This window comes from Vulpes vulpes, chromosome 6, assembly GCF_048418805.1.
Source record: "Vulpes vulpes isolate BD-2025 chromosome 6, VulVul3, whole genome shotgun sequence".
In the NCBI taxonomy this organism is placed as follows: domain Eukaryota; kingdom Metazoa; phylum Chordata; class Mammalia; order Carnivora; family Canidae; genus Vulpes; species Vulpes vulpes.
Window position 1 is genome coordinate 69,413,318 of NC_132785.1, and position 22,997 is coordinate 69,436,314.

General features: G+C 40.6%; 1 long non-coding RNA gene across 1 annotated transcript in view; it reads right to left on the reverse strand.

The window, feature by feature from the left end:
* LOC140599347 (uncharacterized) overlaps positions 1 to 22,997 on the reverse strand; it is a 51,853-nt gene that overhangs the window by 27,110 nt on the left and 1,746 nt on the right. Inside the window, exon 2 of the long non-coding RNA XR_012002119.1 lies at positions 21,729 to 21,844. This is a non-coding gene — a long non-coding RNA (uncharacterized lncRNA). The remainder of the gene's footprint in view (positions 1 to 21,728; positions 21,845 to 22,997) is intronic.

The following is a 22,997-nucleotide window of genomic DNA, read 5'->3' on the forward strand; positions in this document are numbered from 1 at the left end:
TTTGTAATGACAGCAAATGGAATAGAGATAATGTAAAGCCACATGTTTCCAAACCATACGTATTTAACAGACACTGCAAGAAAACTTGAATTATAATGTAATATTCAAAATTCTCACACCTACAATTTAAAAATAAATCAAAAGTTGGTTCTGTCTTGTTTTAAATCAACTTACCAAGTTCAAAAATGTTAATATCCCTCACTAACTCACAGCATGCCACTATCAGCCTTAATTTGGTATTATTTCATAGAAATGTTGCAATTACAATTTAGTCCACATTGATCAGCAAAAGTTAAAGGGCAAAATTAATTAATGGAAATGGTAAAGGGCAAAAAATTAATATGATGACACATCTAAAATGCTTAGAGTAAAAGAGGCACTGTTATTTTGAGATTACCCACATTGATTTGCAAAAGAACAGAAGGAGAAATCTGCGAATAAAGCTGAATATCAACACACTAAATTGTATATCAGCAGTTTAAAAAATAATGACTAAAAATGACAGCCACATTATATATTTGAAACTTCTGACTAATAGGCCTAACAATGACTAATGAAATTACACATAAGCTGCGATGAATATGTACAGCAGCTGCATTAAAACTATGCCTTCCAAGTTGATGTGTGGATTTATATCAAAACCTCATATTTAAAAAGGACGCATTTCTTACTAAAATGCATGAAAAGTTTTGGATACTATATAAAGTATGTAATATTTTTTAAGTTGTCAAGATTTTCTGGTGGTATTTATTTTGAATACTTAAGGAAGAGTATAATGTTCAAGCAATTCAACATACTTGTAGAATATATGAGGATAAAGGTTAAGTAGTGGGTGACAATATATATTCTTATTTTTTGGGGGGTTTGTGAGACTTTCAGAGTCCCAACATAAATCAAATCCAGAAATAAAATCAGAGTATCACATTTGCTATTTATATACCTCCATCACTTACATCTCACTTTCTCTTGAGAATAAATTTCAGAGTTAGACTTGACAGGTGTTTTGAACTCCATTTCAGCTAGAAGGAACATGAGACAGATTAGAATGAGAAGCCCTACATCACACAGTTATTAAGTAACAGAATGGACTCTAGGACTTGAATTTCCTGATATTCAATGGTCTTCCCACTAAATGCTGGTTTCCAGTTCTTGACAGCTACTAAAACACACATATCCCATCAGGTCTCAAGTCATTTTGTAAAATACTGAAACCTGTGGTGAACCATTTTCAATGTAAGTAATTTACTTTTACATTTTTATTTATTTATGATAGTCACAGAGAGAGAGAGAGGCAGAGACACAACACAAGCAGGGGTGCACGCTCCATGCACCGGGAGTCTGACGTGGGATTCGATCCCTGGTCTCCAGGATCGCGTCCTGGGCCAAAGGCAGGCGCCAAACCGCTGCGCCACTTAGGGATCCCCAATGTAAGTAATTTTTAAAGCCTCTTCCACTTCCTCATCCCAAGAAATAGCTCACCACTAGTACAGTAAATGGGATAAATGATAAAATTTTCATATAACAGCAATATTTTACATTTTCCCAACAAAGCAGTTAGCAGTGATAGTGAATTCTAATAGGTCATGAAAGAAGTTTAAGAAACACATTTTTATAAGTTACATTTAGAAGGCCATCTACCATATCTTTATGTTTAAAATGATCTTTTTGATCAATTTGAAACAATCAATTTCTCTCTTACTCCTCCTCACCGAGGAGATATAAGGGAGCTTTCAGCAGGACATATTTTTTTGAAAAGAAATGCCTATGGGTTTGCCTTAAATTATTTATAATAATGCAAACATTTTTAGAAAAAAATTTGGGGTGCCTGGCTGGCTCAGCTGGAAGAGTATGGGACTCTTGATACTCTTAGTAGTGGAATTGCTGGGTCATAGGGTAGATCTACTTTTAACTTTTTGAGGAACCTCCATACTGTTCTCAAATTCAGAATTTGAGACCCACATTCGGTAAAGATTACTTAAAATAATTAATGTTTATTTATTTTATTTTTTTAAGAAGATTTTTATTTATTTATTCATGAGAGACACAGAGAGAAAAGCGGAGACAAAGGCAGAGGGGGAAACAAGCTCCTCACAGGGAGTGGAATGTGGGACTCGATCCTACACCTCGGGATCATGTCCTGAGCTGAAAGGTGGACACTCAACCGCTGAGCCACCCAGTTATCCCTAAAATAATTAATTTAAAAAAAAAAAAGGTCTTAGGTGGGAAACAAAAGCAAAAATGAACTATTGGGATTTCACCAAGATAGGAAGATTTTGCACAGAAAAGGTAACAGTTGTCAAAACCAAAAGTCAACCTACAGAATGGGAGAAGATATTTGCAAATGTCTTATCAGATAAAGGCCTACCTGGTATCCAAGATCTATGAAGAACTTACCAAGCTCAACATCCAAAAAACAAATAACCCAGTCAAGAGATGGGCAGAACACATGAACAGACATCTATCCAAGGAAGACATACAAATGTCCAACAGACACATAAAAAATGCACAACATCACTTGGCATCAGGGAAATACAAATCATAACCACAATGAGATACCACCTCACACTGGTCAGAATGGCTAAAATTAATATTCAGCAAACAACAAATGGTGAGGATGCAGAGAAAGGGGCACCCTCTTACACTGTTGGTGGGAATACAAGCTGGTGCAGCTACTCTGGAAAACAGTATGGAAGTTCCTCAAAAAGTTAAAAGTAGATCTACCCTATGACCCAGCAAATCCACTACTAAGTACTTACCCAAAGGGCAAAAACATAGTGATCTGCAGGGGCATCTGCACCCCAGTGTTTATAGCAGCAATTTCCACAATAGCCAAGCTATAGAAAGAGCTGAGATGTCCACTGACAGATGAATGGATAAAGAAGTGGTATATATATATATATACCACTTCTTTATCCATTCATCTGTCAGTGGACATCTCAGCTCTTTTTTGATGGTATAATATATATATATATATATATATATATATATATATATATATATATAATGGAATATTTTCAACCATCAAAAAAAATGAAATCTTACAATTTGCAATGATGTGAATGGAACTAGAAGGTATTATGCTAAGCAAAATAAGTCAGAGAAAGACAATTATATGATTTCACTTCTATGTGGAATTTAAGAAACAAAACAGAGGATCATAGGGGAAGGGAGGGAAAATAAGATGGAATCAGAGAGGGAGAAAAACCATAAGAGGCTGTTAACTATAGCAAAAAAACGAGGGTTGCTGGGGGAAAGGTGGGGGGGGGGGGGCAGGGTAACTGAGTGATGAGCATTAAGACGGGCACATGATTCAATGAGCACTGGGTGTTATATGCAACTGATGGATAACTGAACACTATCTCTAAAACTAATGATACACTGTATGTTAATTATGTGGATTTAAATAAAATTTAAAAAAAGAAAAAAAGGCCTTAGGTAATATGTTAGTGAAATAGCCTGGTATACTCAGGAGAAATATATTATGGTCTTAGTTCCACCAAAAATAATGGTAAAGATACTAAAGAATAAAAGAAATCACACTATGTAATCTTTAAAAATAAATTTATGAAGTATGCTAAGAAAGAATAACAATTAAGAACATATTCACTAATTTTGATAACCAATTTCTCTTCTTGAAGGCACTGATACCCTTTACTTATATGTTAAAGACAATAAATGCCAGTCACTATTCTAAAAGCTTTAAGACCAATTTACTTTATCCCCATAATAATTCCATGTTATTGTTGTTTTATAGTTCTTCGTCTACAGATGAGGAAACTGAGGCACAGAGATTAAGGAATTTGTCCTACATTCCCTGGTAAGTAAGAGTCCCTCTTACTGTCAAACTGCAGTTTTCTATCAACCCATTGGTAGTTGTTACATCACTTAGAGGCCCCAACCAGTAAGGTTTTTTTGTTGTTGTTTATCATCAATTTCTCTCTCTCTACTGGACGACTTCTATCAGCAATAAAGCATACTTTTTCTTTTTAAAAACGATCAAAAAAACCCTTTCTCGGATCCATGTTTCCCTAACTAATGCCTCTTCTATCATTTCTCCTTTCACAAAACCGCTCAATAAATTGTCTACACTTTATCTCATAGTCTTCTCTTTTCCATTCATTTTTAGTGATCACTCAAGAGACTTTCATCTCCACCATTCTAACGAATCTGTTGCCCTCATGGCCACCAATGACCTCCATAGTGCTAAGTCAAACCAATTTTTTGTCGTTATCTTACTGGCCCATCAGCAGCACTTGCTACAATAGACCACTCACACTCCATTCCTTGGTTTCTAAGTCACTGTGTACTCTTGGTTTTTAATCTAACCTCAGCTAGTGCTTTTCTCTCTCCTGTTCATTCTCCCCTTCTCCCTAACCTCTAAAATTAGAGTCTGCTGGACCCAGTCCTTGGTCTTCTTCTCTATTTAATATTCCATTTGTGATCTCATCTAGCCTTACTGGCTTTAAATGTCTTCTATTTATGTGAAACACTCACAAATTTGTATCTCCAGCCAAGACCTAATTATGAACTCCAGACTCATATCCAACTGTCATTTGACATTTCCACTCAGATGTCCCCTACACATCTCAAACTTACCATAACCAAAACCAGTAATCTGATGTCATATCCAAACCTGAAGCCCTCAAAGTCTCCTCATTCTCAGTCATCTGAAACTCTAGTTTTCTCATTGTTCAAGCCAAAACTTTTCTAATCAATGTTGACACCTTTTTTTCACATCCCATCAGGCAAATATATAGACTCTACCTTCAAATTACCTACAAAACACAAACTATTTTTTATCACCATTGCTAGTCCAAGGTCCCCATAACTCTCACCTGAAGTTTTGCAATATCTTCTAAATTGTCCACTAGCTTCCCACACTGATACTCCATAATTTGTTCACCGTAGGGTAGCAGGAGGAATTCTTTTTAAAGATTTTATGTATTTATTCATGAGAGACACAGAGAGAGAGAGAAGCAGAGACACAGGCAGAGGGAGAAGCAGGCTCTCTGCAAGGAGTCGGATGCAGGGCATGATCTGAGCCAAGGCAGACGCTCAATGGCTGAGCCACCCAGACATCCCAAGAGCAATTGTTTATTTATTTATTTTTATGATAGTCACAGAGAGAGAGAGGCAGAGACACAGGCAGAGGGAGAAGCAGGCTCCATGCCCCAGGAACCCGACGCGGGACTCGATCCCGGGTCCCCAGGATCGTGCCCTGGGCCAAAGGCAGGCGCCAAACCGCTGTGCCACCCAGGGATCCCCGAGGAATTGTTTTAACGTGTTGGATTATATTACCCACCTACTCTCAAAATCCTGCACAATGGCTTTATCTATGCATTTACTTTATTCATATTAAAGCTGAAGTCTGGGCAGCCCCGTGGCGCAGCGGTTTAGCGCCGCCTGCAGCCTGCGGTGTGATCGTGGAGACCCGGGATCGAGTCCCAGGTCAGGCTTCCTCTATGGAGCCTGCTTCTCCCTCTGCCTGTGTCTCTGCCCCTCTCTGTGTCTCTATGAATAAATAAAATCTTTAAAAAAATAAATAAATAAATAAAATTGAAGTCTTTTCAATGACCTACAAAAGTCTATATAATAAATACCCTCCTTTCCATTGTTTCTCATCTCCTCAGTGTTTCTATTCAGCTATACAGACCTCCCTCTCCAGTACTATTGTTGTTTAAAGATGCCACACATGGGGGGCCTGGGTGGCTCAGTCAGTTAAGTGTTTGCCTTCGGCTCAGGTCATGATCCCAGGGTTCTGGGATGGAGGCCTGCACTGGGCCCTGCATCAGTCTCTCTGTTCAGCCAGGAGCCTGCTTCTCCCTCTCCCTCTGCCAGCCATTCTGTCTACTTGTGTGCTCTCTCTCTCTCTCTCTCTCCCCCCTCTCATAAATAATTAAATATATTTTAAAAATAAATAAACATGAGGCATGTTCAATTTCGTGGTCTTGCAAGTACTATTCTTTCTGCCTACAATATACTTCCCCCAGTTACCCACACGATTCATTCTAAATCCTTTGATGTTTGCTCAAATATTACTTCTGTGAAAGGCAAGACTCTAAGAGGTCCCCAAGATTTCTGCTCGCTGGAATACAAACTCTATAATTCCATGTATAACACCCTGAATGACCTTGGAAGATGACTCTGAGTTGTGGATAAGAACCATGAGAACCAGAGCACAGTCAACACCTTGATTTCAGCCTTGTGAGGCTGTGAGCAAAGGATCCAGGTTGCCTGTGCCTGAAATCTTGACCTCACCCACAGAAAATGTAAAGTAATAAACAGTGTTGTTTTAAGCCACTAAGTTTGTGTTAATTTTTGACAGCAATAGAAATCCAATACAATCAGTGGTCTCTCCTGGCAAACCTACTGAAAATTTTAAACACTCTCTTTTACAGTCCTTATCCCCTCTATTCTCCATTATATCTTTCATGACGCTAATTTACTTTGTTTATTGCCTCTCTCCAAATGGAACGTAAGCTCTACAAAAGCAAAGTTGTTTATCTGTCTTATTCACTATTTGTTCATCTGGTACATAGCAAAAGTTCAATAAATACGTGTTGATTGAATGAATAAAATTGTTAGACACATGGGAAAAAAAGATGTAATAGTATTTCCCCCAGAATAGTCATTCATTTAACTTATAAGTCAAGTTAAATTAGTCATTCATTTAACTTATAAGTCTATATATCCAAAATCTTAGCTAAAGGGACACCTGGGTGGCTCAGCAGTTGAGCGTCTGCCTTGACCCAGGGAGTGATCACGGAGTTTCAGAATCCAGTCCCACATCAGGCTCCCTGTGAAGAGTGTACTTCTCCCTCTGCCTATGTCTGTGCCTTATCTCTGTGTCTCTCATGAATAAGTAAATAAAAATGTTTTAAAATCTTAGCTAAATTTGAAGTTTAGTCAACAAAACAGTAGTATTTAACTTACCTCTGGATGTGCAAAATACTATTATCTTTATTATTAAAAGCAATGAAAAAATCTTTAAAATTCATAAAGTTGAATACAATAAGCAATAATGCAAGTGGTAAATGTTTATTTTGTGCTTATCATTTTCCTATTGTGTAAGTACCCTCTTTATAAGTTTAAGTTATTTTTTGTCCTCACATAAACATCATGAGATAGTTACCATTATTATTCTCATTTTACACTTAGTGAAACTATAGCACAGAGAGGTTTAATAATTTACCCAAGGTCACATACCTAGAAAGTGATGGAATCTGATTCAAAGCCTGGCAGTGTAACTCTAGAGCTTGAGCTTTCTAGCCACCATGCATTTAAACTTTGAGGTTTCAACATCATTAACTTTTGAACAGTTGAGTATATGTAACATTTATATTTTTCTATAACCAAAAGTATAAATTGAAAAGATCAATGAAAATTTGCAAAACATATATGAGCCAGATGACAAAGGGTTAATATTTTTAATTAAAAAAACTCTGAAAAGTAATAACAAAAGCACAATATTGTAACTAAAATAAAAGATTAAACAGCACAAAAATAGACAAAATACATAAAGATACATCACAGAAGAAGAAATAAAAAATGTAAATAATACTCGAAAAAAATACTTTAATCTTGATGGTAAGATAAAAAAATACACATTAAAACAAGTTTTAGATATATTTTTCCTCTTCAACTTACAAAAGAAAAGTTAATATTTAATAATGGTTCAATAAGACACATGCTTTAACAGATTGCCAGTGTAAGAAAATTCATACTGTGAGACCCAAAAAATCCATCCCCTAAAAAAAATCTATTAAAAGGAAATAGAGTTCTGGAAACATCTCAAGTCATTTTAATGATGAAAAAGTAGAAACAACCTAAATGTAAATCAATTCATAAATTAATATAAACATGTTAATCCACAAATTAATAGCAGTTTTCAAAAATCAAAATTGTGATGGGGAAATGCTGATGGTAAAACATTGAATCAAAAAAGGCAGAACACAAAGCATACACACAGGACCATTCAAATTGTTTAAAATGTACCATATAGTATTGTACATTTATACATAGGAAAAGGCCCAGCTTTTAAAAATTATGTAAAATGATAAGTGAGGTTACCTCTGGGTTTGTTTTATTTTATTTTATTTAGATTTTATCTATTTATTTGAGAGAGAGAGCACGTGCACGAGTAGGGAGAGGGGCAGAGAAAGAAGGAGAAGAAGACTCCCCCCTGAACAGGGAGCCTGATATGATGCTGGATCCCAGGACCCCAGGATCATGACCTGAGCTGAAGGCAGACATTCAACCAACTGAGCCATCCAGGCATCCCTCTGGGTTCGTTTTAATAGGTGATTTGTATTTATTTTCATACTGGAAATTTTTGTATAGTGAGTCGTGTTAAGCCAAAATTAGAAGTAAGCAAAAATTAAAGATTTTATAAAATATTTTATTAAAAATATACACTTCTAACTGATATATAAGGACAGAAGAGACTTTAGATTCTTACCTACTGCCTTGATTTGCAAGTTGCAGATAGTGGCATGTCTGCCTAGTAGACCATACCATAACACTACACCATAATAACAAAACTAGAAGGTTCCACTCAGAAAAACCTCCAAGGGAAGAATAAAGCTTCTCACCCAACCATCCAGAATCAGTTTTATATTAGGAAGATTTTTCCAAAATATGGACTATTTTTTCTTTTAATATAAAGATATTACTTAGAAACCCTGAGATTTCTTAGAATTCCTATCAAAAATTAAAGTTTCCAGCAATTATTTTTCAAATATCTGAGAACATGCTGAAATTTATAATTGTCCTATTATAAAATTTTTTTGTAATCATAGTTTATGGTTCTTCACATTGTTGTAGACAATCTGTATTTTTACTAGACATATCTTCCCAAGAAGCTATGCTGTCATTGTACCTAAATTCATTTCAAAGCAGATAAGGAAATACCACATTGCATACGATTATGAGATGTACATATTTTAATATCTATGAAGTGTGGATGCACCTCACAGTTTATGGCATGTCACAGAAAATTTGCAGCACTTGTTTTTCTTCATGATCTATAAAACAATGGTGCACCTTACAATGGACAATGTATTCAATTCAATTAAACAAACGAACCCCTCACCTCTTCCATTTGATCACTTCTAGTCAATAATCTAAACACCTAACTGCCAAACCCTTTATAATTTAAGAACATCCTCTAAGTGCAGAGCTCTTCTCTCAAAAATGATAAACTACCTAACCTGACCAAAAAGAATCGGTTTCTGGTGCAAAGAACAAGGGGGACATATACCAAAGTGTTGTTTCATAGGGTCAGTGCAAGGAAAGTACCCATGCAACTTTATAACATGTTAAATGACCTTTACAGGTTAGTCATGAATGATATGGAAAGATTGTTGACACCTATGGCCAAAGACATTTTTTAATGTGTCAGGGCTGGCTCTGGCTGAGATTCTGAAACTAGACCACTAAGCTCACTATGAAAGAAGAGTATGAAACCATCTAAACTTCATATTCAACTAGGAGAGCTAGAAGCTGCTTTTCTAACAAGGAGTTAATACATCTCCAGCAGATGGCTCAGAACTTGGGTGAGGGGTATGGCATTATTCCTGAGGAAGGATGGGCAACTTAGTGCAACCCTAGGTTCCTGATAACACACACACAACAACTCTTCAACCAATACAGCACTTAAAAACATGTATATGTGCGCAACTAATGCCAATACTACTTTGTTATTTGTTTTGTTTTCTTTCCAAACAAATTGTTTTTTCCAAACAAATTTTTTACCTGGGACAAACACTCATTTCAAACAGGCCTGGTACAGAAGAGAAGACTGGGTAATTATACCTGCTTCACTGTGACTGATCATTCTGCCATCCAGGGAAGGAAAAACTCATTCCATTTGGCCAGTGGTATCTCTTAGAGCTAACCTGGGGGAAAAAGTAAAAGATATAGAAAGAAAACATAATAAAAACAAAGGGGGAAGGAAAGATAGTAACGAAGCCCATCATCAAGGGCACCAGTAGCATAGGTTTCTGTGACAGCTATTATAGGGGGTCACAAGGTGGCAACCACCAAGACGCTCTAACAGAACAGAAGATTGTAATAGAATCAAAAGAGAGATCCATATACTCATCTGCGTCAATTATTTTTATAGGCCCCTACTATATTCACAGCCAATTCATGAATGAATGAATGAATGAATGAATGAAAACCACTGAATATTTGTAGCATACACAGCCCCTATTAAGCTCTAATTATGCCTCTCTTAATCTTAATACCAACATTCTTAAAAACATGGAATCATTATATTTATGATAGGAAATAGCTATGGTAATGCTGTATTACAAAAGAGTATTTTGCTTATTCATTTGTTTAGTGTTTATCTTTCCCAACTAAGAAGCAAGCTCAATAAAGGCAGAGCATCATTTTGTTTTGTTTTGTTTTGCTTTGCTTTGCTTTGCTTTGCTTTGCTTTGCTTTGCTTTGCAGGGGGGTTTTGGTTTCCTTTTTCCAATGCAGTATTCTCTGCACCAAGAATAGTGTCTGGCATATATCATAATATATGTAATGCCTGATAGATATTTTTTGAATAAATGAGAATGTGTATATATTACCTAGGGGTTTCGTAAAATTCACTGTATCTTTATAACATTCAAGATAAAATGTTTGATATTCCTTAAGATTGAGTCAGTACAGCAAGTTCAGAAGTTTATGGCCTAGTCTCATGTCAGCTGACATATATTTCTGCTTGATAATTAAATAGAAGGTTAATATTTTCAAGAAGTCCTTCCAAACACTCTATCACAAATACTTTGATAGTTAGCTACACTCCTTCACAGCACAATCAGCAAACTTGTAGGACGTGAGAATGTGGTATATAAGCAGCCACAGAGGGTCTGGGTTCTCTTTTTAAGTGCTACAAAAACCAACTGGTGGTTAATAAAGCTCCCATATCTTTCATTTGGAGCCAGAGATGCTCTGGGTTAGCACAGATGCGGAAGGCTAGCTAGCTCTAGTGGCTGAATGCCAGTGGAGGGCAGCAGAGAGCCATTTGAGAGACAATACATTCAAGAGGAAGATTTAACAGCTCCCAGCTGAGTCTACGGTCCTTAGCCAGATCTACACAGTGCTACTCAAGAGGCAGCCCATTTGGAAAACCAAGCCACAGGGTAGCCATTAACAGAGGAAGCCAAGAAGCAAAGGAGATGGGCAGGAAACAACACCAGAATACTCAGGATAATCTGGACTCTCAACTAAGCATAACTCTGAGGAGCCATCGATTCAGACAGTGATCTCTCTCCCGAGCTGCTGAAACAGATGATGTCTTACATCCATTGTAACTCCAAAACCTTGGATCCCAAGACATTAACAATATGTTTTGAGTATAATATTTTTGCAAAGATTACCTCTCCTGTAGAAAACATAGTATTATGCTAATAATATAAATTGTTAGTATGAGGAGGATAAAATCATACATGAATGAAGAGTAACGAGCACAGACTCTCTCATGTTCAAGGGGTCCCTAGGATCCTCTAAAAGCTGAAGCTTCTCACACATGTGTGTGTAATCTTAGTGAGGCCTGACAAATGACAACAGGTTCGATCAGTTACCCTGGTCTCAGCACAAGGGCCCTCACCCTCAGGACAACTAGGAGTGAGATGCAGCCTATCCAAGGCCAAGATTCATGTTCCTTTTCCATATCCCCTTACTGGAGTGAGCTTAGGTGAGTCATTTAGCCTCTCTAGGTCAGTTTCCTCACTTCTAAAATAAAATTAAAATAAATAAAATAAAATAAATAAAATAAAATAAAATAAAATAAAATAAAATAAAATAAAATAAAATAGGGCAGCCTGGGTGGCTCAGAGGTTTAGTGCTGCCTTCAGCCCAGGTTGTGACCCTGGAGACCCGGGATCAAGTCCCATGTCTGCTCCCCGCATGGAGCCTGCTTCTCCCTCTGCCTGTGTCTCTGCCTCTCTCTCTCGTGCTCTGTGTCTCTCATGAAGAAATAAATAAAATCTTTCAAAAAAAAGTTTAAAAAATAAAATAAAATAAAACCTGTCTCTACTGGGGAATTCACAGAAGAAAGCATGCCTTGTTAATTTTATACAAATACAGTGTATTTTTATCAGCAGTCTGAGTAGTAGGAAGAGCAGGATGATATGTAAAGAACAACAGAAAAGCATAAAAAACCTAAATCTTTGGCAGATTCAGAATATTCTTTGTAATGAACACTGTTCCTTCTACCAATCCAGGCAGCATAGTTCTGATTCTTCCTGTACATGTCTTCAGCCTCACTGGGACTCACGTTAAATGATGAGTATATTTGCATTATGGGGTAATAGTTGCCTCCTGTTAACAGTCTTCTCCTTGCTAAACGTGCATAATGATGTTCCAAGGCAGGCAGAAATGGGGGATATTTTACTGTCACCTTCTGAAGGAATTTATTCATAGGGCCACAGAAGCAGGAAGGAAATGTAGGCTGTTTGCAGCCAGAACACTTTGGCTGTGGTCCCCCACCCCCCCAAATTAATAGTAATAATAATCATTACCATAAGGATATGGGAACAAGATAGAGAAACTCAAATACAGCTGCCTCATCTTTGTGTTCAGCTTAGTCCCATTCCTATGCTGTGATTTTTCTGGATGGACCGCAAGAGAGAGCTGGGTGCATGCCAATGCCTGAGTGAATGTTAACTGGAAAGTCTAAGATTTCTGTCATTTTAAAAATCAGACAGAGGGGAAGATTGGAAGGACAGGGAGAAGACAGTTTCATCAATTCTTCCAGTTCTTATTTCTGATAAGATGCCCAACTGGAAATTTCAGAATTGACATTGAAGAGTCACAAATTATAACAAGGGCACCAACAGAGAGTCTTCCCCAATGAAGGCTGACGATGTATTACTTTATAGCTCTTTCTAGCTATAAGTGACAATGGAGGGTTCAACTTTCTCATTTTTCATATGAGGAAACTAAGGTTAAGGGAAGTGGCATGACTAGCTCAAATTCTCCAAGGTGTTAATAACAAGTCCAATTATCTTATTATTTTAGAATACTACCCGGCTAAAATAGCTATCATACCACTCAGTGGCCAGACTCCATAGTAAAAAAAAATTAAAAAAAAAAAAAGAATGTTGATCAAAACTAAAATGGAACAAGTAAAATTGGCTTCCTTTAAAGTTATGAAACATGGATCCATATATTCCAGGAGTCATCAGCTGCTTTTCTAATAGGAAATTAATCACACTTATGCTTCAATGAGTGCATGCACAAACTATGCCTACACACATGGCCAATTTATAAAGTCATAGGGAATGAGATGAATTCTTCTGTTACCTCTGTCTGAAGTGTTAAATTCCAAGCAAATGCTAAAATTGTTATTCTGAAAGGTCTTGGGCCATTGCTAAGTCTCTGCCATTGTTAAAAATTCACCCATGCCCAGATATTCCATTTAATCTTTGCTATATAAAGAAGAGTTGGAGTCCATCTGGAAATAGGAATCGCATTCCTTTGAATTCCAAAATATTTTGAGCAAAGGTGATATAGACAGAGCATACATGTGACAACTTAAAGGAGAGGTTATCCTTAATCAGTTTCCTGATATTGACTAGACAGCAATCTCAAATCAACTAAATGGTTGATCCAGACAAAAGGAAATCTCAGAAACTTCTACCTTTTCCAATTTTACCAAGTATTTATGCATTAATAAATGTGATTATAACTTTGAAAACTGGGAAATTAAAGCACATCCCACAAAATTATTTTTTTAGAACTGGTATCCTAACATGGAATTTAAAGCAGAAGACTGTTCTTAAAAATTGTAATTGCCCTATGTGCAGATTTGAGGTAAACATCTTTTGCTTTCTGTATATTATTACCATAACACGAACACAGTAAAATATCCATTGATATCAAGAGAATACTGTTTTCCAGACAATCAGGATTTACTAGAAAAAAACACGATTTCTCTCTCCTGTGAAAAACCTATTCCTCAGGAAACTATCCTACACTCTCATCACTACTATTGAGCATTATGGTCACTAGATGTCGCTGCTGTCGTTTGAATAAGATTTCCTTCCTGCTTCCAAAAAAAAAAAAAAATTCTTATGGTTTTGGGAATTGCTTTTTATTGTTGTTGAGATTTTGGTAAGTGGGTGCTATTTTATATATTAATGAATGCAGATCACTTATTTCTCAGATGAGAAGAGAAAGAATTAGAGTGCTGAAGCAACTTGCCTAAGAATCCGAAGGTAGAGAGTTGGTAGACACAGAGCTAAAACACTCTCTTCTCATGTCTATACTTTATAGGCTTTTAAAAAGCAAAAATGTTCCAGAGGGGAGACATGAAGACAATCATCTTTTTAAACTAAGACCCCATGAATGAAATGTACTACACAGTAAGTCAGTTTTGTTGTATTTTCTCCCTGATGGCCTCCTTGGAACTAGATACCTATGAATCATGAAAACACATGATTTTCCCAGGCCAGAATTTAAAAGTAAGAGAACATGACAAAAGCCATATCTAGGCTCAGGTGATTCCTTCCTTCAGAGTCTCCTCCATAAAGTTATTAAAACTAGACAAACATACAAGACACACAACAACACAAACAATTCTAGACAGAGAGCACCTCCAACCCAGCTTTTCAGCCAGCAGGAAAGAAAACCAGCAGTTTTCTTCAGAAAGCTAGAGCTAAGAAGGATACAGAGCAATCCTGAGCTGCTTTCACAGATGAGGTGAGGAAGAAGAAAGGAAAGATGACAGAGGCAACCAAGTGCCATGGTTGAAGCTTCCATTTATTTCTGCTCCTAAGGGAAAACCAAAAATTCACAGTCCCTTGGGTGGGTTGGCAGGCAAGAGATAGAGGAAGGAGCTCTCACACACTTGCTCAAAGTTGTTGGACCCCCTTTTTTCAGCCCCCGGAGTGGGAGGGAGGAATTGACATGCCCTGAAAAGAAAAGAAAAAGGAGCCAGCATCGAGACCAGCCTTGGGAAAATCTCCACAGATGAGCATTTTTGTTGCGTTAAGTGGCCCGCATTAGCAGCCTAAACACGTAGGGGAAGGCTAACATCGCTTGTTAATATGATGCGGGAGAGCAATGATAGAACTGGCATTTGAGAGTGGAAGCGCCAGTTGTACATTAAACAAAATGAGACATTTTTGAGGATTTAAGTTCTTAGGGTTTGGGTGGAGTGAGTTTTGGGGCGTGCCTCGTTCCATAGGCCAGGCATGTACTAGGACATCAGTTTGAGGGGCTTGTTATTTTGTAGATTGTACACACACACACACATTTATTTCAACTATCTTTAAAACAATAATTCTATAGTATGAAAAAAAGCTTCTTAGTCCCTGGTTCTGAAGTTGCCTCTGGAAGAGAGGAGAGGAAGAGTCAGCCCCAGGATATGTCCTTTAAACTCCAGCGTTGGGACTGAGAACTGACACACCGTAGTTCTGAAATTCTGCATAAAAATGGTCACTTCCACCCTCTCAAGCTGCTGCTTTTCTCTTTCACCCACAGAGATGGGGTAGGGATGTGGACAGGAATACGGATAGGGATAGAAGATGAGGGAGAGGAGGAAGAGAGAGAAGAGGGAAGGGAAAGGTGAGAAATTGAGAAAAAACGGGGGGGGGGAGAAGGAAGGGGTAACAGAAGAAATTAAACCCCCCGAATTCCATTTATTTATGAGGTTTTTTTTTTTTCTCCCCAAACGAATTCAACTTGCTTGTTCCCTCCTCGCCTTTCTAGCAAACTTCCAGTTTTAACAGTATTCCAGCAATACATGAAAGCAAAACAAAACAAAACTTGGGACGGGTTGGGGGGTGGAAATGCCGGAAAGCCCGCGCGCTGCTGTCAGCAGCCTGCTTGCTGCTCGGGTGTCAGCCGGTCGGGAGCGCACGGATCACCCTCGGGTGTCAGCCCGTCGGGAGCGCACGGATCACCCTCGTCACTCTTCTTGCCACAGCCTCGGTTAGCATCTCCTTTCCCCAAGATTGGCTTGAGAGCAGCGAGGCAAGATGAGGGAGTGAGGGTGGCTTTTTCTTCGAAAGAAGCCGACAGGATCCACCGAGACTAAGATACTGCAAGGCCCCTGGTCCCTGCGGGCCCAGCCTCAAAGTTCCCCGCGCACTGACAAAGTTTTTCGAAACTCCGCGACTCGGTGTAAAGACCGGGGCGGGGTGTTCTCCTGGGTTGGTCTCCCAGGCCACAGGGGTCACCCATCCAAACCGATCCAACCCCTTTGATGCCTTTACCTCAGTACATCAAGCACCCCACTTGGAAAACTCGAAGGACCCTTTGGGCTCCAGGAGCTGATTAGAGAGAGCCGGGATCTCAGATCTTCGAGCTTGGGGGTGGAGGGGAGCAGGGAGCGACGGAGAAGCCGGGAACCCCCTCCCGCAGCTAGCAACCGGCCGGCAGAGGAACCCGGGCTGTTTTCTCTAAGGAAGCCCTACAAAAGCACTGGAATGTGGTGGGGTCGGCATCAGACGTTGCTTTACGAGACCCGAATTCGGGCTGCTCTAGGCGAATTTTGGATAAAAGCGGATTATCGCTCCAGACCCAAATATTCCCTGACCTGGTTCCCAACGCGCTCTGGCGCTTTGCTGGGAGAGCACCGCGCTGCCGGAGACTTGGCGCTTCTGTCAGTTGCACAGAGCAATTACTAAGAAAATATTGTGACGATGTTGTAGGGCGGAAGGGGATGTGAGGGGGTGTGGGAGGGGGGAGTTAGTTTGGAGAGCGATTTGCAAAGGAATATTAAGTTTGATTCCCGAGGTCACGGCGGGAAAACGGGTTGGCGTTGGGTGAGCTGCAGAGCTTTTCCTCTAGGGGGCGGACGTTGGTGCCGACAACAGGCGGGTGCTGACTCCAAACACAGGATTAAGCTTCTTGCTGGTTAAAAAAAAATAATAATAATAGTAATAATATAGAGGTGTGGGGCTGTTTTTCCCCCTTTTGGATATTTATTTATTGTAGGGAAAAGTCATTGATTTTCCTAAGCAAACTGTGTTTCTCCTTCACTTGGTGGAAAATAAAAACTGTTTGAATAAATAAGTTATTTCTGAACATTTTGTTGTCAAAGTGTTAAATGTTCCCGTCATTTTTATTCAAACACTAACATGATTACAGCCAATTATATATTCACCAGTGTTCTTTATTTTAGAGTAATTGTACTTGTCACTAATAAAACAGAGGCATAATGGATCGCTACTGTTCTGGATTTTCAAGCAATTTTGTGTAATTTGATTGAATTATACATCTTATCTGCTACTTTTTTATTTTTATATTTGGGGATCCTATTTTCTTGAAAATTGCAGCTCTATGCTTGTTTTGTTGTTTCTCCAGTAACGTACACTTCGGTAACACTGATAAATAGAAAGAGTCCTTTTCAAATGTCGAAAATCAGCTGTTTCTTTCTCCACCCCTATCCCCACCCCCTCTCTGCACTTCAGCGCGGGGAAGACCTGAACTCTGGCTGCCAGGCAGTCTGAACCAGTGGTTGCGCTTACCCGAAAAGTCCAACGCCAAGACAGACTCCCCATTCACCCCAAAGGCAGCAGTCTCCCTGCCTGGAGTCTTTGGGGTTTTGTGTCTTTCCTGTAATGATACTGTTGGGTGTCTGGAGCTTCAAACATGCCAAGACAAGCCGACCATGGGTTCAGTTCATGTGCAATATGTATCAAGGGAAAGAGTATGCACATCACAGCCGAAAGATAAACTGTATATATTACTCCAATTACACAACCCCCAAATGTCCTACTTACCCAACCACCGTCACCGGGAAACCCCTACCCAGCTCATAATTACAATTATCTGTCTACTCGCCTATGTTCTTTTTGGTTTCAGATATACCAAGAGACCTGGGATCAATAGTTTCTCCCTCCTTTTTTTAGAGACACAATCTCAATTAAAAAAACATACATGAAAAGACACAAACATCTACCCAATGTTCACATATCTGAGCAAATCAAGAAATAAACGTGACAGCAGACAGACTGGACATAGGATTTTAAGAGACCATCTCTGCGACTGAAAGGACACAGAATGTGCAATTCTTTTCCCAGTAAATCCCTCCAGTTCTTAGGACGCGACTCAAACGCCCCGCTAGGAGCTGCAGCTGCGAGATGGAGCCAAAGGCTCTGACAAGTGCCTTGTGTATGACCCAATATTTATCAATAACAACAACAACAAAATCAAGTGAAACCAAGGCTGGAGATTTTGAACTGCTTCTAAAGCCCTGGCGTGGATACGCACGTGGGCGAAAAACATCGCTGAGGATGGGTTGGCTCCATTTGTCCGCCCTGGGGAGCAGTCTTAGGGCAAAATCTACGGCTAATTGATCCCAACCAGCCACACTATCAGCTGAAAATGCTTCAGCAGACAAAGAATGAGGAGTGTGTGCTAAAGATACTCTAAACGTTTTCCAAGTAAATCGCGGTGCGTAATCAATAGCGTGTACGTACATATAAATGGGGAAAGGGAATTACTTCTAATTAATGAGAAAAATAATGTTTCATGTGTGACTCCAGACTTCTTTAAAAACCTAGTGTCTCCGATGATCCTTTGACTGTTTTGTGGTCGGACTTCCACAAACCCCGCGGGCCCAGTTCAGTGCAGGGAGCTGGAGAGCAGACACTCGGCCCAATCAGGGGCCGTCCTCTCATCTTCGGGGCTGTTTACTCCAGGGCCAAAGGGTAGGCTGCTTGGGCAGCGGTCCCAGCGCAGCTCTCGGTGTGGCGCGCGGCCGCCGAGGCAGCAGTTGGGACAGCTCCGGAGCGAGCCCTGCGCCGCTCAGCCCCTCGACTGCGCGCCGCCGCCTGCCAGCTTCACACGCCGCTTTGCAAAGGAGCTGGGCTTTTCCTGCGTTTCCACCTCCTTGGGGCCTCATCTATCTTATCTAACAAGTTCACGCTCCAAAGAGAAAAGAAAAGAGAGAGAACAAGAAAACCTCTTCGCCGTGGTGATTCACAGTTCACAGGCTCACGAGCCAAACTTTGCCGACCGTGCCTTTCTCGTGAGCATTACTCTCTCCCCTGCGTGCCTTAGGACAAACCCAGAAGGAAGATACTACAATTGGTGAACAAGAATCTAGGATTGTGTTTCAGAATAAAAGTGACCATCCCCACGCCCCCACTACCTTTGTCGTAGATTCTGCAACCGAGGAGTCGGGTTGTTTTGTTTCCACCCGCTAACGGAAACCTGTTCCTGGCGCGAGTCTGCGTCTAGCCTGCCCCGGCCGCTCCTCTCCTCCCAGGATGCGGCTCCTTGCAAAGGGCAGGAGAGAGATGGGGTATCACTGGTCTCCCCTACTGGGTTCAACGCCCCTTACGTGTAACCGAATATTTGAATCAGCTTCACCTACCCGTACCCTAAGCTTTAACTCGGAGCTGTGCTTTATACAAATGATAAGCTTAAAACCATTAACTGGTCTCTATTTTCTTTTTTTCCGCCTTCAGCGTAGCAGATGACCTCTTGGCCCAAAAATATTGATCTGTGTGCGTGCCTCCGGCGTGATGTGCAAACACGAGACATCTCGTCTGGAAAGGTAACTATAAGGGGGGGAAATCCGGAAATGAAACCTAACAGCAAGTCCTGTGAGCTCCATTGCGCCCGGCAGGCTCGGCGACAAAGGAGCGCGGGGCAGGCGCGCGGGAGGCGCGGGAGGCGCGGGAGGCGCGGGAGGCGCGGGAGGCGCGGCGGGCCGGGAGCCGGGACTCCGCGACGCTCCGCGCCGGGAACCCGCCGGGTTGAAGCCTCTCGGGGCGAGCGGGGGAGGGAGAAGATCAGGACCTTTTGGAAACACCGCTCCAATAGTTTCCACCGCTCTTTGGAGGAGGAGGGAGGGGGAAGACCCACAGGAACCGCAGTTCGAGAGTGAGCAGGCAGGTGGGTACGAGATACGCAGGAAGTCAAAACTGGCTCATTGGTTTGTCCATCTGGGTTTCTAGAAAGGGAGCTGATCTATTGGATTAGCAAATAGTTTACTTTCTCTCATTTGACTTTCCCAGTGAGAATGACTCCGTGATGGAGGTTTCTCCGCGTGCCTTTTGGCCTGCCCGCCCCAACGCTTGCAGTTTTTTTTTTCTTTCTTTCTTTTTTTTCTTTCCTCATTCCTTCACAGACCCTTAGTGGGTAGGAGCATTTTCTCAAACACACTCATCACTCTCTTATACGGACCCTGGGCTGTTCAGTGCCCTTCGTGGACCTTTGAGAGGTGACCACCTAAGAACCGCGGTTAACGCAGATCCATCTTTCCTCGCAACGACCGGAGTTTGGGGGGCCTTTTAGAAGGGTGCTTCAAAATAGAGGAGACTGGATGCACCACAGTCTCCGAAGACTGCTATAACACTTCCCAAAGTAGATTATTCAGGCTCCTGCGGGAAATCAAATTGAAGCTCCAACTAATTAAGGAGAACGGTGACAGGATAGTTAGAAGCTCAGCATTTTGAGGCCTGTAAGTTCTTCGTTAAGCCTGATATATATTTATGAAGTCTTTCTTTTTCTCCCTTGTTTGATGCCCCACTGATGGAAAATCCATTATCTTGTGTTCTGACTTTCACCAAGCACTGTCCCTTTTCAGATAGACTCCAGGGTTAAAGCTAAAGACAGACCTCCATCATTCTCATCATTCTCGGTTACCATCACCCTTCCAACTCTTTGTCTTCCTCTTTAGCATTTCCTGACCCTTTGAAGGAAGAGCTGTGCCATTTCCTTGGGCAACTTGAGGACAAAAAGGACCTCTCAGAGCACGCTTGCCCAAAAGGTGTGGGAGCATTTCTCCCGATTGGATCAGTTCAAGAAATGGAACAGGCTTGCCCTCACACTAGCAGGGACTCAGCTCCTTCTGAAAATTGTCTACCCTCGGAGATCTTAAGGGGGCTGGCAAATAATGGGAAACAAGTAAAGAGTAATGGGCATTTTGTATATTTACAAAAAATGTGTAGAGTATTTGACTGAAAGACTCGAAGAGACTTTTTAAAAGTCCTTGGCCCTGGGAGATAATATTTCATTGTCCATCTCTCTGTGCCTGGCTCTCCACAAGCTAATATTGGGAAGAAGCTACTCCCGAGTGTATTTTGTTGCAGAGCTCCTGCAGTTTCTTTGGATGTGTGTGTACTTGCCTTCAGAGAGCTTGGAGCCTCTGACAGCATCACGGAAACCAGCCTGTGGAGTCCCAGGGGTCTCCATTCATCCAGCCCTTCTTCTTCTTCCTTTACCTTGGACTTTCTCGCTTCCGAAGCCTCGATAGCTTATACCAGTTAAACATTTCGACTCTGAAATACGAGGCTCTCCCATAGTTTTTTTCTTTTTTTTTTTTTCTCGAGGTTCTCAAGCAAAATTGCCGGTGCCACAATGTTATGATGGAAGGATGCTGAAATGACAGGCCTAGTAGACGCTTGTCTTAATCATCGGCTTCTTAATTTAGTTTTAGTGCGGTGTGTGTGTGTGTGTGTGTGTGTGTGTGTGTGTGTGCTTGTGCGCGCGCACACATGCTCGCACACATGTGCGCGCCCCCGGGGATATTGGGGGTGTGCGCGTGCGTGCTAAGAGCAGCCGCTTGACAACCTGCAGCTCCCTAATGAGTGACGAGGCAGGGCTGCTGCAGAAAAGTAACACTTCCCTGGTGTGAAGACCTCTTACTGAGAAGTTTAGTTCACTACTGTTCTCGCAAACCTAATCGTATAACCTGTAACCAAAACCCACAGAACAAGGATACAACACGCTAAAGAGTAACTTACAATCACTAAATGTTAGCACCATTACCTGCTGTTAGGAAGGGATTGCAGACCTCGGCTCGTCAGTCTCTGGAAATACCTGGATGCCTCTGCATGAGTTCCACTTGTTCCCAAACATCCTGGGCTCAGGGACTCCCTATGCATCTGCAGGAAGAGAGCTTTAGCCAGAGCTTGGTGCCACTCCAAGGACTCACTGTCCAGGGAGCCAAAAGTAAAGTGGATTTTAGGTAAAAACGGCCTCCCCTCCTTTAACTAGCAGGTAGAGAGGAAAAAAGAAGTGAAAAACCGACAGAAAGCGGGAAGGGCTTTAAGGAAGACCTAATGTAACACCGCCAAGTGAAAAAAATAAATGTGCGGCTCCCTACTCAGAAGCAATAGGCTGTGGAGCCTTGGTTATTAATTAAAACTAGAGGTGAAATCATCTAATTCATTTCCCAACCAATTCTTCTGTTGGAACTGCTGACTCTTTACAAGGCCTGTCCTCTTTTTGGGGGTAGGTGATGGGGTGGGACAGCAGGCAGAAAAGGAGAGATGTTTACCACTATATCTATACCAGAAAATTATGTTTGTTCTGACTTATGCTTTGATTCCTTAACAGTGTACATTTATAGATGTTTGTGTGTGAGAGATCAAGATTAAGCTGATGATGAGAAACTAGTAGACTGGTACAGAATTTGTTTTGGATTTGAGACCACTGGATACCCTCTGTCTTCTGAAAGTAATCATGGGGACTGAGTGAGGTGGAAATACAGAGTTGGGGCTTCATGTGTTTAGGACAGAGGCCCGAGGTGGACATGGGCAGTCCTTCAAATCCAATTTGCACCCACATTGACCAGTAGGATTCACAAAGCTCCATCCAGGGACTTTCAACTTGCACAATGCTCTGCCCAAGTGCCCCCCTCCCCCTCCATTTCATCTAGTAGCAGTTCTAAAAAGAAGCCATTGCTGAGACAAATGTGGGCTGCTGAGTAAATAGTGCGTGTTTTGTTGAACAAGCCTACCCCCACACCTATACATTTATATATATATATATGTATATATATACACACACACACACACACACACACAGAGTACTCTATCTCACCATAAAGTCCAATTAAAATTATTAAAAGGTTAATAAAATCACCTCCCCCCAAATTGCAAATGACCTCTGTCATCAGGGAGAAGAGATCTTTAGAGTGATTAAAGTATAAGCTATTTATTCCTACACAAATATCCTATTTTGAGACTTACATCTATGCAATCCTTAAAATAATATAACACATTCTTAATTTGCATGCAAAATATTTTTCCAGTC